The sequence below is a fragment of the Moschus berezovskii genome, chromosome 14 (assembly GCF_049115385.1).
Source record: "Moschus berezovskii isolate FMDL1 chromosome 14, NW_MosBer_1.0, whole genome shotgun sequence".
Classification (NCBI taxonomy): Eukaryota; Metazoa; Chordata; class Mammalia; order Artiodactyla; family Moschidae; genus Moschus; species Moschus berezovskii.
In genome coordinates this window covers 20,011,812-20,024,679 of record NC_142473.1, presented here as the reverse complement: position 1 = coordinate 20,024,679, position 12,868 = coordinate 20,011,812, and the positions used below count along the sequence as shown (strand labels likewise).

The window sequence follows — 12,868 nt, the reverse complement described above, 5'->3', positions numbered from 1 at the left end:
ACTCCTGGCTTGTCAACAACATGGCACAGTAGAAAGAAGTGGGCTCAACCCTTATTACAGAAATTTTGACATCACAAGTAATTGCTGAAGAACGATTGACCAAGAAGATGCTGAAACCTACCAAAAAAGATACCCTAAACCCAAAGACAAAGAAGCCACAATGAGAAGGAACGAGGGGCGCAAAAGCAATAAAATCAACTCCCACACCCGCCGGGTGGGCCAACCCACAAAGTGTAAAAAATTATACTACCGAAGCTCTCCAATAGGAGTGAAAGTCCTGAGCCATTAATCAGGCTTCCCAGTCTGCAGGTCTGGCAATGGGAGGAGGAGACCCCAAGAAATGCTGCTTTGAAGGCAACTGGGGGAAACAGAAATTCGACTCTTAAAGGGAGCACTTGGGTCTCATGCATACCAGGACACAGGAGAAGATACAGTGACCTCATAAAAGACTGGACCAGATGTCCCTATTAGTATTAGAGGGTCTCCCAGGGACAGCGGGGTTAGGGGGTGGCATTTATGGCTCAGATTTTTAACAGCATGAGGCTCTAATACTTTGGCTACCTGATGCAAAGAGTTGACTCATTGGAAAAGACTCTGATGCTGGGAAAGATTGAAGGTAAAAAAGGAAGAGGGTGGCTGAGGATGAGATTGTGAGATAGCATCACCAACTCAATGAACAAGAATTTGAGCAAACTCAGGGAGATAATGGAGGACAGAGGTCCCTGGCGTGCTATACTGTCCATGGGGTTCCTAGAGTCAGACACAACCTAGTGACTGAAAAACAAAAATAACAGTAAACATGTATCAATAATTATCTTAAATGTTAATGGGATAAATACTGCAACCAAAACAAAGACTGGTGGAATGGATATTAAAAAATAGATCAGTATATATGCTGTCTACAAAGACCTACTTCAGATCTAGGAACATATACAAGCTGAAAGCAAGAAGATGGAAACACGTATTCCATCCAAAAGGAAATCAAAGAAAGCTGGAGTAGCAATACTCATATTAGACAAAACAGACTTTAAATTACAGACTGTTACAAGAGACAAGTAAGGACACTACATAATGATCAATCCAAGAAGACATAAAAATTATAAATATACATGTAGCTACTGTAGGAGCACCCCATTAATACAAATACTAACAGTCATAAAAGGAGAAATCGACAAAACAACAATACTAGGAAACTTTAACTCTTTCCTCAATTAACAGATCATCCAGACAGAAGATCAAAAAGAAATACAAGCCTTAAATGACAGATTACACTGCATAGACTTAACTGGTATTTATAGAGAACTGCATCTAAAAGCAGTAGGATATATTTTCTTCTCAATTGCATATGAACATGCCCCAGAAGAGATCACATCGTGGATCACACATCAAGCCTCAGTAAACTTAACAAAACTAAAATCATATCAAGCTTCCTTTCTTACCACAACACTGAGATTGGACATTAACACAAGAAAAAAAATCTAAAAAACAAAATACATGGAGGCTAAACAATATGTTGCAAAACAACCAATGGATCAATGAAGAAATCAAACAGGAAATAAAAAAATAACTAGAGATAAAGGAAAATGAAGCCCAACCATCCAAAACCTGTGGGATGTGAGAAAAGAAGTTATAAGAGAGAAGTTTAAGATAATACAATCTTATGGCAGGAAAAAGGAAAAACCACAAATAAACAACCTAACCTTACTTATTTAACTTATATGCAGAGTACATCATGAGGAACGCTGGACTGGAAGAAGCAAAAACTGGAATCAAGATTGCCAGGAGAAATATCAATAACCTCAGATATGCAGATGACACCACCCTTAGGGCAGAAAGTGAAGAGGAACTAAAAAACCTCTTGATGAAAGTGAAAGAGGAGAGTGAAAAGGCTGGCTTGAAGCTCAACATTCAGAAAACTAAGATCATGGCATCTGGTCCCATCACTTCATGGGAAATAGATGGGGAAACAGTGTCAGACTTTATATTTTGGGCTGCAAAATCACTGTGGATGCTGATTGCAGCCATGAAATTAAAAGACGCTGAGTCCTTGGAAGGAAAGTTATGACCAACCTAGTTCAGTTCAGTTCAGTGGCTCAGTCATGTCTGACTCTCTGCGACCCCATGAATCACAGCATGCCAGGCCTCCCTGTCCATCACCAACTCCCGGAATTCACTCAAACTCTTGTCCATTGAGTCAGTGATGCCATCCAGCCATCTCATTCTGTCGTCCCTGTCTCCTCCCGCCCCAAATCCCTCCTAGCATCAGACTCTTTTCCAGTGAGTCAACTCGTCGCATGAGGTGGCCAAAGTATTGGAGTTTCAGCTTTAGCATTAGTCCTTCCAATGAACACCCAGGATTGATCTCCTTTAGAATGGATTGGTTGGATCTCCTTGCACTCCAAGGGACTCTCAAGAGTCTTCTCCAGCACCACACTTCAAAAGCATCAATTCTTCGGTGATCAGTTTTCTTCACAGTCCAGCTCTCACATCCATACATGACTACGGGAAAAACCATAGCCTTGAATAGGCGGACCTTGGTTGGCAAAGTAATGTCTCTGCTTTTTAATATGCTATCTAGGTTGGTCATAACTTTCAAAGAGCAAGCGTCTTTTAATTTCCTGGCTGCAATCAGCATCTGTAGTGATTTTGGAGCCCCAAAAATAAAGTCTGACACTGTTTCCACTGTTTCCCCATCTATTTCCCATGAAGTGATGGGACCAGATGCCATGATCTTCGTTTTCTGAATGTTGAGCTTCAAGCCGACCTTTTCACTCTCCTCTTTCACTTTCATCAAGAGGCCTCTGAGTTCCTCTTCACTTTCTGCCATAATGGTGGTATCATCTGCATATCTGAGGTTATTGATATTTCTCCCGGCAAACTTGATTCCAGCTTGTCCTTCTTCCAGTCCAGTGTTCCTCATGATGTACTCTGCATATAAGTTAAATAAACAGGGTGACAATATACAACCTTGACGTACTCCTTTTCCTATTTGGAAACAGTCTGTTGTTCCATGTCCAGTTCTCACTGTTGCTTCCTGACCTGCATACAGGTTTCTCAAGAGGCAGGTCAGGTGGTCTGGTATTCCCATCTCTTTCAGAATGTTCCACAGTTTATTGGGATCCACACAGTCAAAGGCTTTGGCATAGTCAACCAACCTAGATAGCATATTAAAAAGCAGACACATTATTTTGCCAACCAAGGTCCATCTAGTCAAGGCTATGGTTTTTCCAGTGGTCATGTGTGGATGTGAGAGTTGGACTGTGAAGAAAGCTGATCGCTGGAGAATTGATGCTTTTGAACTGTGGTGTTGGAGAAGACTCTTGAGAGTCCCCTGGACTGGAAGGAGATCCAACCAGGCCATTCTAAAGGAGATCAGTCCTGGGTGTTCATTTTAAGGACTGATGCTGAAGCTGAAACTCCAATACTTTGGCCACCTCATGCGAAGAGTTGACTCACTGGAAAAGACCCTGATGCTGGGAAGGATTGGGGGCAGGAGGAGAAGGGGACAACAGAGAATGAGATGGCTGGATGGCATCACCGACTCGATGGACATGAGTTTGAGTGAACTCCGGGAGTTGGTGATGGACAGGGAGGCCTGGCGTGCTGTGATTCATGGGGTCGCAAAGAGTCGGACATGACTGAGTGACTGAACTGAACTGAACTGAACCTTACAATGAAGACAACCAGAAAAAGAGGAACAAACAAAACTAAAGTTAGTGGAAGGAAAGAAATCATAAAGATCAGGGCAGAAATGAAATAAAAATTTTAAAAAATGGAAAGATCAATAAAACTAAAACCTGGTTCTTTGAAAACAAAATTGATAAACCCTTAGCCAGACACATCAAGAAAAAGAGGGAATGGGTTCAAATCAATAAAATTAGAAATAAAAAAGAAGTTACAATGGACCACAAAAATTAAAACTCTCGTAAGAGACTGCCTCAAGCAACTGCTGCTGCTGCTGCTAAGACACTTCAGTCGTGTCCGACTCTGTGCGACCCCACAGACGGCAGCCCACCAGGCTCCCCCATCCCTGGGATTCTCCAGGCAAGAACACTGGAGTGGGTTGCCATTGCCTTCTCCAATGCGAGAAAGTGAAGTCGCTCAGTCGTGTCCGACTCTTAGTGACCCCATGGACAAGCTAGAAGAATGGAAGACATTCTTAGAAAGGTACAATCTCCCAAGAATTTTCTTCCATCGTAGAAATGGAAATATGAACAGACTAATTACAAGTAATGAATTGAAATTATGATTAAAAATCTTCCAACAAAGAAAACTCCAGCAACAAATGGCTTCATAGGCAAATTCCATCAAACATTTAGAGAAGAGTTAATATCTACATTTAGAAAAGAGTTAACATCTATTCTTCTAAAACTATTTCGGAAAACTGTAAAGGAACAGTCCCGAAGTCATTCTATGATGCCACCACAACCATAATGCCAAAATGAGACATAGATGACTACAAAAAAAAGAGAAAATTATGGGCCGATATCACTGATGAACATAGATGTAAAAATCCTCAACAAAATACTAGTAAGCTGAATCCAACAAAATATTAAAAGGGTCATACACCATGACCAAGTGGGATTTCTCCCAGGGATGCAAATAATTTTCAATATTTTCAAATTAATCAGTGATACATCAACAAACTTAAGAATAAAAACCATACAGACATAGCAACAGGTGCAGAAAAAGCTTTTGACAAAATTTAACACCCACGTATGATAAAAAACAAGAAAACCTTCCAGAAAGTGGGCATAGATAAAACATGTCTCAACATAATAAAAGCCAATTATGACAAATGTACAACTAACATTACACTTATGGGTGCAAAGCTGAAAGCATTTCCTCTAAGACGAGTAACAAGACAAGGATGTCCAGTTTTGCCATTTTCATTCAACAAGTTTTGGAAATCCAAGCCACCACAATTGAAGAAGAAAAAGAAATGAAAGAACTCCAGATTGAAAATGAAGAAATTAAACTGCCACTGTTTGCAGATGACATGATACTATACACAGAAAATCTTAAAGATGCTAGCAGGGAACTTCCAGAGTTCATCAATGATTGGTAAAGTTACAGTATACAAAATTAAAACACAGAAATTTGTTATACATCTACACACTAAAAACAAAAAACTGAAAAGGGAAATTAAAGAAACAATCCCATTGATCAATACATGAAAAAGAAACAAACGTGCAGGAATAAAGCAACCTAAGGAGACAATAGACGTAAATTTTATAAACAAGACAATGATGACAAATCAAAGATTATACAAACAGATGAGAAGATATATCACATTCTTGGTTTGAAAGAATCAATACTGTCAAAACAACAATACTGTATATGTCAATCTGTAAAGATTGAATGCAATTCCTACGAAATTACCAATGGCATTTTTGAGAACAAAAAGAAAAGAAAATTATTTGTATGGAAACACAAAAGAACTTGAAAAGCAAAATGAATCTTGAGAAAGAAAAATGGAGCTGGAGGAATCAGAATCAGACTACACTACAAAGCTACAGACATCAAAACAGTATGGTTCCAGCATAAAAACAAAAATACAGATCAATGGAACAGGATAAAAAACCCACAGATAAACCCACACACCTATGGTCAATTATTACAATGGGAGCAAGACTATATAAGGGAAGGAAGATGCTCTCTTCAAGAAATGTTCCCAAGAAAACAGAACAGCTACATGTAAAACAAGGAAACTGGAACATTCTTTAACACCATACACAAAAATAAACTCAACACAGCTAAAAGCATAAATGTAAGACCAGATTCTATAAAAAGACTTAGAGGAAACCATAGGCAGAACACTCTTTAAATCACAGTACTATCTTCTTGAGGCTGTCTCCCAAAGTAATATGAAAAGACAACCAATAGAATGGGAGAAAATATTTGCAAACAATGAGATCAATAAGGGATTAATCTCCAAAATTTACAAACAGCTCATGTGGCTCAATATTAAACACACACACACACACACACACACACACACACACACACAAACACACAATCAAAAAAGGGTAGATGACTTAAAGAGACATTTCTCCAAAGAAGACATACAGATGGTAAAGAGGCACGTTTGAAAAGATGCTGAACATAGGTAATTACTAGAGAAATGCAAACCAAAACTACAATGAGATGTCACCTCACACCAGTCAAAATAGCCACTATCAAAAAAATCTGCAAATAATAAAAGCTGGAGATAGTGCAGGCACTGCTGGTGGGAATGCAAATTGATATAGCCACTATGGAGAAAAGTATGGAGATTCCTCTAAAAACTAAAAACAGAATCACCATATGAGTCAGCAATCCCACTACGGGGCATATACCCTGAGAAAAGCATAATTCAAAATGACACATGCACCCCAATATACACCACACCACTGTTTACAATAGCGAGGACATGGAAGTAACCTAAACGTCCATCAACAAAAGCATGGATAAGACCACATGATATACATACAGAGTAGAATATCACTTAGCAATTAAAAAAATGCAATTTGCAGCAAAACAGACCTAGAGAATGTCATACTGAGAGAAATATGTTAGACACTGAAAGAACAATACATGTAATACTGCTTATATGTGGAATCCTAAAAATAAAAGCGGGGGGGGGGGGGTCACCAACGAATTTATTTACAAAACAGAAACAGATTCACAGACTTAGAGAACAAGCTTATGGTTAACAGTACGGAAGGGCAGGTGGAAGTGATAGATTGGAAACTTGGGACTGACATATATGCACTACTTTTAAAAGAGATAACCAACAAGGAACTACTGTATAGCATAGGGAACTCTGCTAAACATTCGGTAATAAACTAAATCAGAAAAGAATTTCAAAAAGAACTGACACATTTATAGGTATAAACTGAATCAGTCTGCTGTACAATAAAAACTAACACAACACTGTTGATCAACTATGCTACAATAAAGAATTATATAAAAAAAGAAGGGCAATTCTATCATAGCAGAAGGAGACTGAAATTTCACATGTTGTCCCCTTCAAACCATAACTGAAGTATACTGACAAAGACTATATAGGCTTAAGGTACAAAAAAAGAGTGAAGACCCGACCAAATCTTGAAAGCAATTAAATGACAGAATGAACTTGCTGAAGTATCTACCACAATGGTATTCCACGTAACTTCTGTTCTTTCTATTAACAGCCCTCAACTGATTTTCACCTCTACTCTTCAAAAGAAGCTATTCCCATGAACTTTTATTAAATATACACCAAACTGCATTCTATGATAAAAACAGAATTTTACTGAAAAGGTCCTAATAAAAAAATGACATAAAGTATACTAGCTAACAACTTCATTAAAAATCAATTCAAAATAAGACTAAGCAAATTATTCGTGTTTCAGTCTGTCTCTCCAAAGAGAATTAATTATTATAAAAACTATTCCAATTTCATTTACTAGAGATTTACTTTCCCTGTTGAAACAGAAAGGGAAAAAAATGAATCCAAATTTTCGATCTTACATGCACACACAATATTATGTATTTTCACTATTAATCAGCTAGTATTAATAGTGTCATATTTTAAAGGATATCTCAGCTTACAGATACCTTCAACCTTGTAGATGAAGGACAAAGATAAAAACCTATTAGAACAACCAAATAAAGAGGAGACAAGAAATTTATATGAAAAAAAATGTAGAGTAATGAAAGTAAAGAAGACCCAAGATCTCAAAAAGAGAACAGAGGTGTGGGCCTGGCAGCCCTGGGGAGGCACTGCAGGCTGGAGGGTGGGCTCAGCAGGCAGCGGGGTGGCAGAATTTCCACAGTGATAAGTCAACAGCAGAAAATCTGAAGAGATGTGGGCAGCAAAAAGAAACTAAATCGGAAGGTTCTGATGCTTGAAAGAGTAACAGTGTGCTGTCTGAGCTGTAACCAAGCTGTTAACACTGGTCCACCATTTCAAATCTTCACTGCTGCAAGGCAGAACTGAGGAAATTATACACTCCCCCAATGTATCTGGTGCCATGACTTGGATGTAACCTGGCTGAAATAACCTCAGCTCAACCCCTGCAAGGCAGAGACCAAGCATGGCAGAAGTCAAATTTGGCAAAAGCTCATGCTATGGAACCCAAACACAAAAGAAACCCAGCACAGTGGAATTGACAAGAAGCCCAGCATGCTGGAAACCAGGACAACAAAAACAAACATGGCAGAAAGCTCATGTGGCTCAGGCTCAAACTGCAGAAGACCTCCAGCTAAGGGATCAAGCTCTGAGCCTTTAGAGTGGGAACAATAACTCCAAGAACCTAGACTACCAGAGAACTAAACCTAGGAAGTATCAAATAGTTAGAACTCCCACAGATGAAACCACTTGAATACATCCAACCACCAGTAGCAACCTGGGCAGGATGCCTCACCCAAACAACAAACAAACAAAAAATACAAACCCAATCATCAGTAGACAGGATTACCACCTCACTCAGCCTTGCCCATCAGAGGGAAAACCAAGAAAAAACTCAGCACAAATCTCACCCTATATGAAGCTTACACAAACCACTGGACCAACCTTACGAGGTCAAAAACCAAAAGGAAGAAATAATTCAGTCTTGAAGACTGGGAAAAGAGACCTCAAATACAATAAGTTTTTAAAAAATAATGAAAAAGCAGAGAAATACTGCACAAATGAAGGAACAAACTAGAAACACAGAAGTCCAAATAAATGAATGGGAAATACGCAAACTACCTGAGAAAGGATTCAGTTTAATGATAGAAAAGATGATCAAAATTCTTGAAAATAGAAAGGAGAAAATGCAAGAATCAATTAACAAAGACCCAGAAGAATTAAAGAATAACCATATAGAGACTAACAACACAATTACTGAAATTAAAAATACTCCAGAAGGAATCAAAAGCAGGATATCTGAAGAAGAAGAACAAATCAGTGAGCTGGAAGACAAAATCATAGAAACAACTTCTGAGAAGCAGAAAAAGTAAAAAGAATAAAAAGAACTGAGGACCGTCTCAGAGAATTCTGGGACAGTATCAAATTCACCAACATTCAAAATATAGGGGTCTCAGAAGAAGAAGAGAAAAAGAAAGGGTATGAGAAAATTTTTGAAGAGATTATAGTTGAAAATTTCACCAGCATTGAAAAGGAAATAGTCAATCAAGTTCAAGAGGCACAAAGAGTCCCATACAGAATAAACCAAAGGAGAAACACTCTAAGACACATACTACTCAAACTAACAAAGATTAAACACAAAGGAAGAATATTAAAAGCAGCAGTGGAAAAGCAACAAGTAACATACAAGGAAAACCCCATACATTTACCAGCTGATCTTTTAACAGAAACTCTTCAAGCCAGAAGAAAATGGCAGGATATATGTAAAGTACTGAAAGGGAAAAATCTACAACCAAGATTACTGTACCAGAGTAAAACCAAGTATCTCATTCAAAATTGATGCAGAAATCAAAAGCTTTTCAGACAAGCAAAAGTTAACAGAATTCAGTACCACCAAACCAGCTTTACAACAAATGTTAAAGGGACTTATATAGTCAAGAAATACAAGAGAAGAAAAAGATCTACAAAATCAACCCCAAACAATGAAGAAAATGGCAATAGGAACATATGTATCAATGATTACTTCAAATGTAAAAAGATTAAATCCTCCAACCAAAAGACACGGACCGGCTGAATGGATACAAAAACATGACCCGTATATATGCTGGCTAAAAGAAACCTACTTCAGACCCAAAGAGACATAGGGACTGAAAATGAGAGGATGGAAAAATATATTCCATGCAAATGGAAACTAAAAGAAAGTTGGGGTAGCAATCCTCATATCAGACAAAGTAGACCTTAAAATGAAGAATATTACAAGAGATAAGAAAGGACACTACATAATGATGAAGGGATCAATCCAAGAGGAAGACATAACAATTGTAAATACCTATATAAGCCTTTGACTGTGTGGATCACAATAAACTGTGCAAAATTCTGAAAGAGATGGGAATACCAGACCACCTGACCTGCCTCTTGAGAAACCTGTATGCAGGTCAGGAAGCAAAGTTAGAACTGTACATGGAACAACAGACTGGTTCCAAATAGGAAAAGGAGTACGTCAAGGCTGTATATTGTAACCCTGCTTATTTAACTTATACGCAGAGTACAGCATGAGGAACACTGGGCTGGAAGAAGCACAAGCTGGAATCAAGATTGCTGGGAGAAATATCAATAACCTCAGATATGCAGATGACAACACCCTTATGGCAGAAAGTGAAGAGGAACTCAAAGGCCTCTTGATGAAAGTGAAAGAGGAGAGTGAAAAGGTTGGCTTGAAGCTCAACATTCAGTAAACGAAGATCATGGCATCTGGTCCCATCACTTCATGGGAAATAGATGGAAAAACAGTGGAAACAGTGTCAGACTTTATTTTTTGGGGCTCCAAAATCACTGCGGATGCTGATTGCAGCCATGAAATTAAAAGACGCTTACTCCTTGGAAGGAAAGTAATGACCAACCTAGATAGCATATTAAAAAGCAGAGACATTACTTTGCCAACAAAGGTCCATCTAGTCAAGGCTACGGTTTTTCCCGTGGTCGTGTATGGATGTGAGAGTTGGACTGTGAAGAAAGCTGATCGCCAAAGAATTGATGCTTTTGAACTGTGGTGTTCGAGAAGACTCCTGAGAGTCCCTTGGACTACAAGGAGATCCAACCAGTCCATTCTAAGGTAGATCAACCCTGGGTGTTCATTGGAAGAACTGATGCTGAAGCTGAAACTCCAATACTTTGGCCACCTCATGCGAAGAGTTGACTCACTGGAAAAGACTCTGATGCTGGGAGGGATTGGGGGCAGGAGGAGAAGGGGACGACAGAGAATGAGATGGCTGGATGGCATCACCGACTCGATGCACATGAGTTTGAGTGTACTCCGGGAGTTGGTGATGGACAGGGAGGCCTGGCGTGCTGTGATTCATGGGGTCGCAAAAAGTCGGACACGACTGAGCAACTGAGCTGAACTGATGTACTGAAGATAGGAGCACCTCTGTACATAAACACTAACAAACACAAAAGGAGAAATTGATAGTAACACAATAATAGTAGGAGATTTAACACCCCACTCATAACAATGGACAGTTCATCAAAACAAAATTAATAAGGAAATACAAGTCTTAATTGATACATTAGATGAGATGGATCTTACTGATATCTTCAAGACATTCCATCCAGATGCAGAAGAATATACCTTCTTCTCAAGTGCACATGGAACATTCTCCAGGATAGACCCACATCTTGGGTCACAAATCAAACCTCAGTAAACTTAAGAAAATTGGTACATATACACAATGGAACATTACTCAGCAATAAAAGAAATGCATTTGAGTCAGTTCTGATGAGGTGGATGAACCTAGAACCTACTATACAGAGTGAAGTCAATCTGAAAGAGAAGGATAAATACCGTATTCTAACGCATATATATGGAATCTAGAAAAACAGTACTGAAGAATTTATTTGCAGGGCAGCAATGGAGAAACAGACATAGAGAACAGACTTATGGACATGGGGAGAGGGGATGAGAGGGTGAGATGTATGGAAAGAGTAACATGGAAACTTACATCCATATGTAAAATAGATTGCCAACGGGAATTTGTCGTATGGCTTAGGAAACTCAAACAGGGGCTCTCTTTCAACCGAGAGGGTGCGATGGGGAGTGAGATGGGAGGGAGGTTCAAAAGGGAGGAGATATATGTATACCTATGGCTGATTCATGTTGAGGTTTGACAGAAAACCACAAAATTCTATAAAGCAATTATCCTTCAATAAAAAGATAAATTAAAAAAAAAAAAGACACAGAAAGGCTGACTAGATGATAAAAGAAGAGCCTACAATAAACTACCTGCAGAAAACCAACTTTAGGGCAAAAGACACACATAGATGGAATATGATGGGTTGGAGAACAACAGCTCATGCCAACATAACTGCAAGAAAGCGGAGTACCAATACTCTTTTCCAACAAAATAGACTTTAAAGTGATGGATATAAAGAGAGATTAAGAAGAACGCTATATAATAATAAAGTGAAAGTGAAAGTTGCTCAGTCATTTCCAACTTTTTGCCACCCCATGGACTATACAGTCCATGGAATTCTCCAGGCCAGAATACTGGAGAGGATAGCCTTTCCCTTCTCCAGGGGATCTGCCGAACCCAGGGATTGAACCCAAGTCTCCTGCACTGCAGGCAGGTTCTTTACCAGCTGAGCCACAAGGGAAGCCCATATAATAATAAAAGGATCTATAAAAGAAGAGTATTTTACACTCATTAACATACGTGCAACCAATATAGGAACACCCAAAGTAATCAACATATACTAACAGACATAAAGGGAGAAAATGATGGGAATACAAAAATAGTATGAGACTTAATACAAAACTCCTATCAATGAACAGATCTTCCAAACAGAAAATCAATAAGGCAACAGAGATTCTAAATGATACAACAGAACGGTTAAACATCATTTATGTTTTCATGATTCTATATAAAAACCAAAAAAAAAAAATACAAATTCTTTTCGAGTGTGAATAGAACACTCTCTAGAATTCAGTATAAACTAAGACACAAAACAATCCTCAAAAAATTTGAGTATAATAATTATTTCAAGCATCTTTTCTGACCACAATCTCATGAAACTAGAAATCAAATATTGAATGAAAAACTAGGCAAAAAAAACAAGAATATGGAGACTAAACAACATACTACTTAAAAACTAAGGGTCATGATGAAATCAAGAGGAAGTTAAAAAATATCTTGAGATAAATGACAATGAAAACACAACCAGAGAAAATCTATGGGATGCAGTCAAAGCACAGAGAAGTTCACAGTGATACAAGCCTTT

The 12,868-nt window shown here is 38.5% G+C and overlaps 1 protein-coding gene across 2 annotated transcripts in view; it reads right to left on the bottom strand.

Moving 5' to 3' along the window:
* Positions 1–12,868, bottom strand: part of CWF19L2 (CWF19 like cell cycle control factor 2) — a 175,345-nt gene that overhangs the window by 63,419 nt on the left and 99,058 nt on the right. The window lies entirely within an intron of this gene.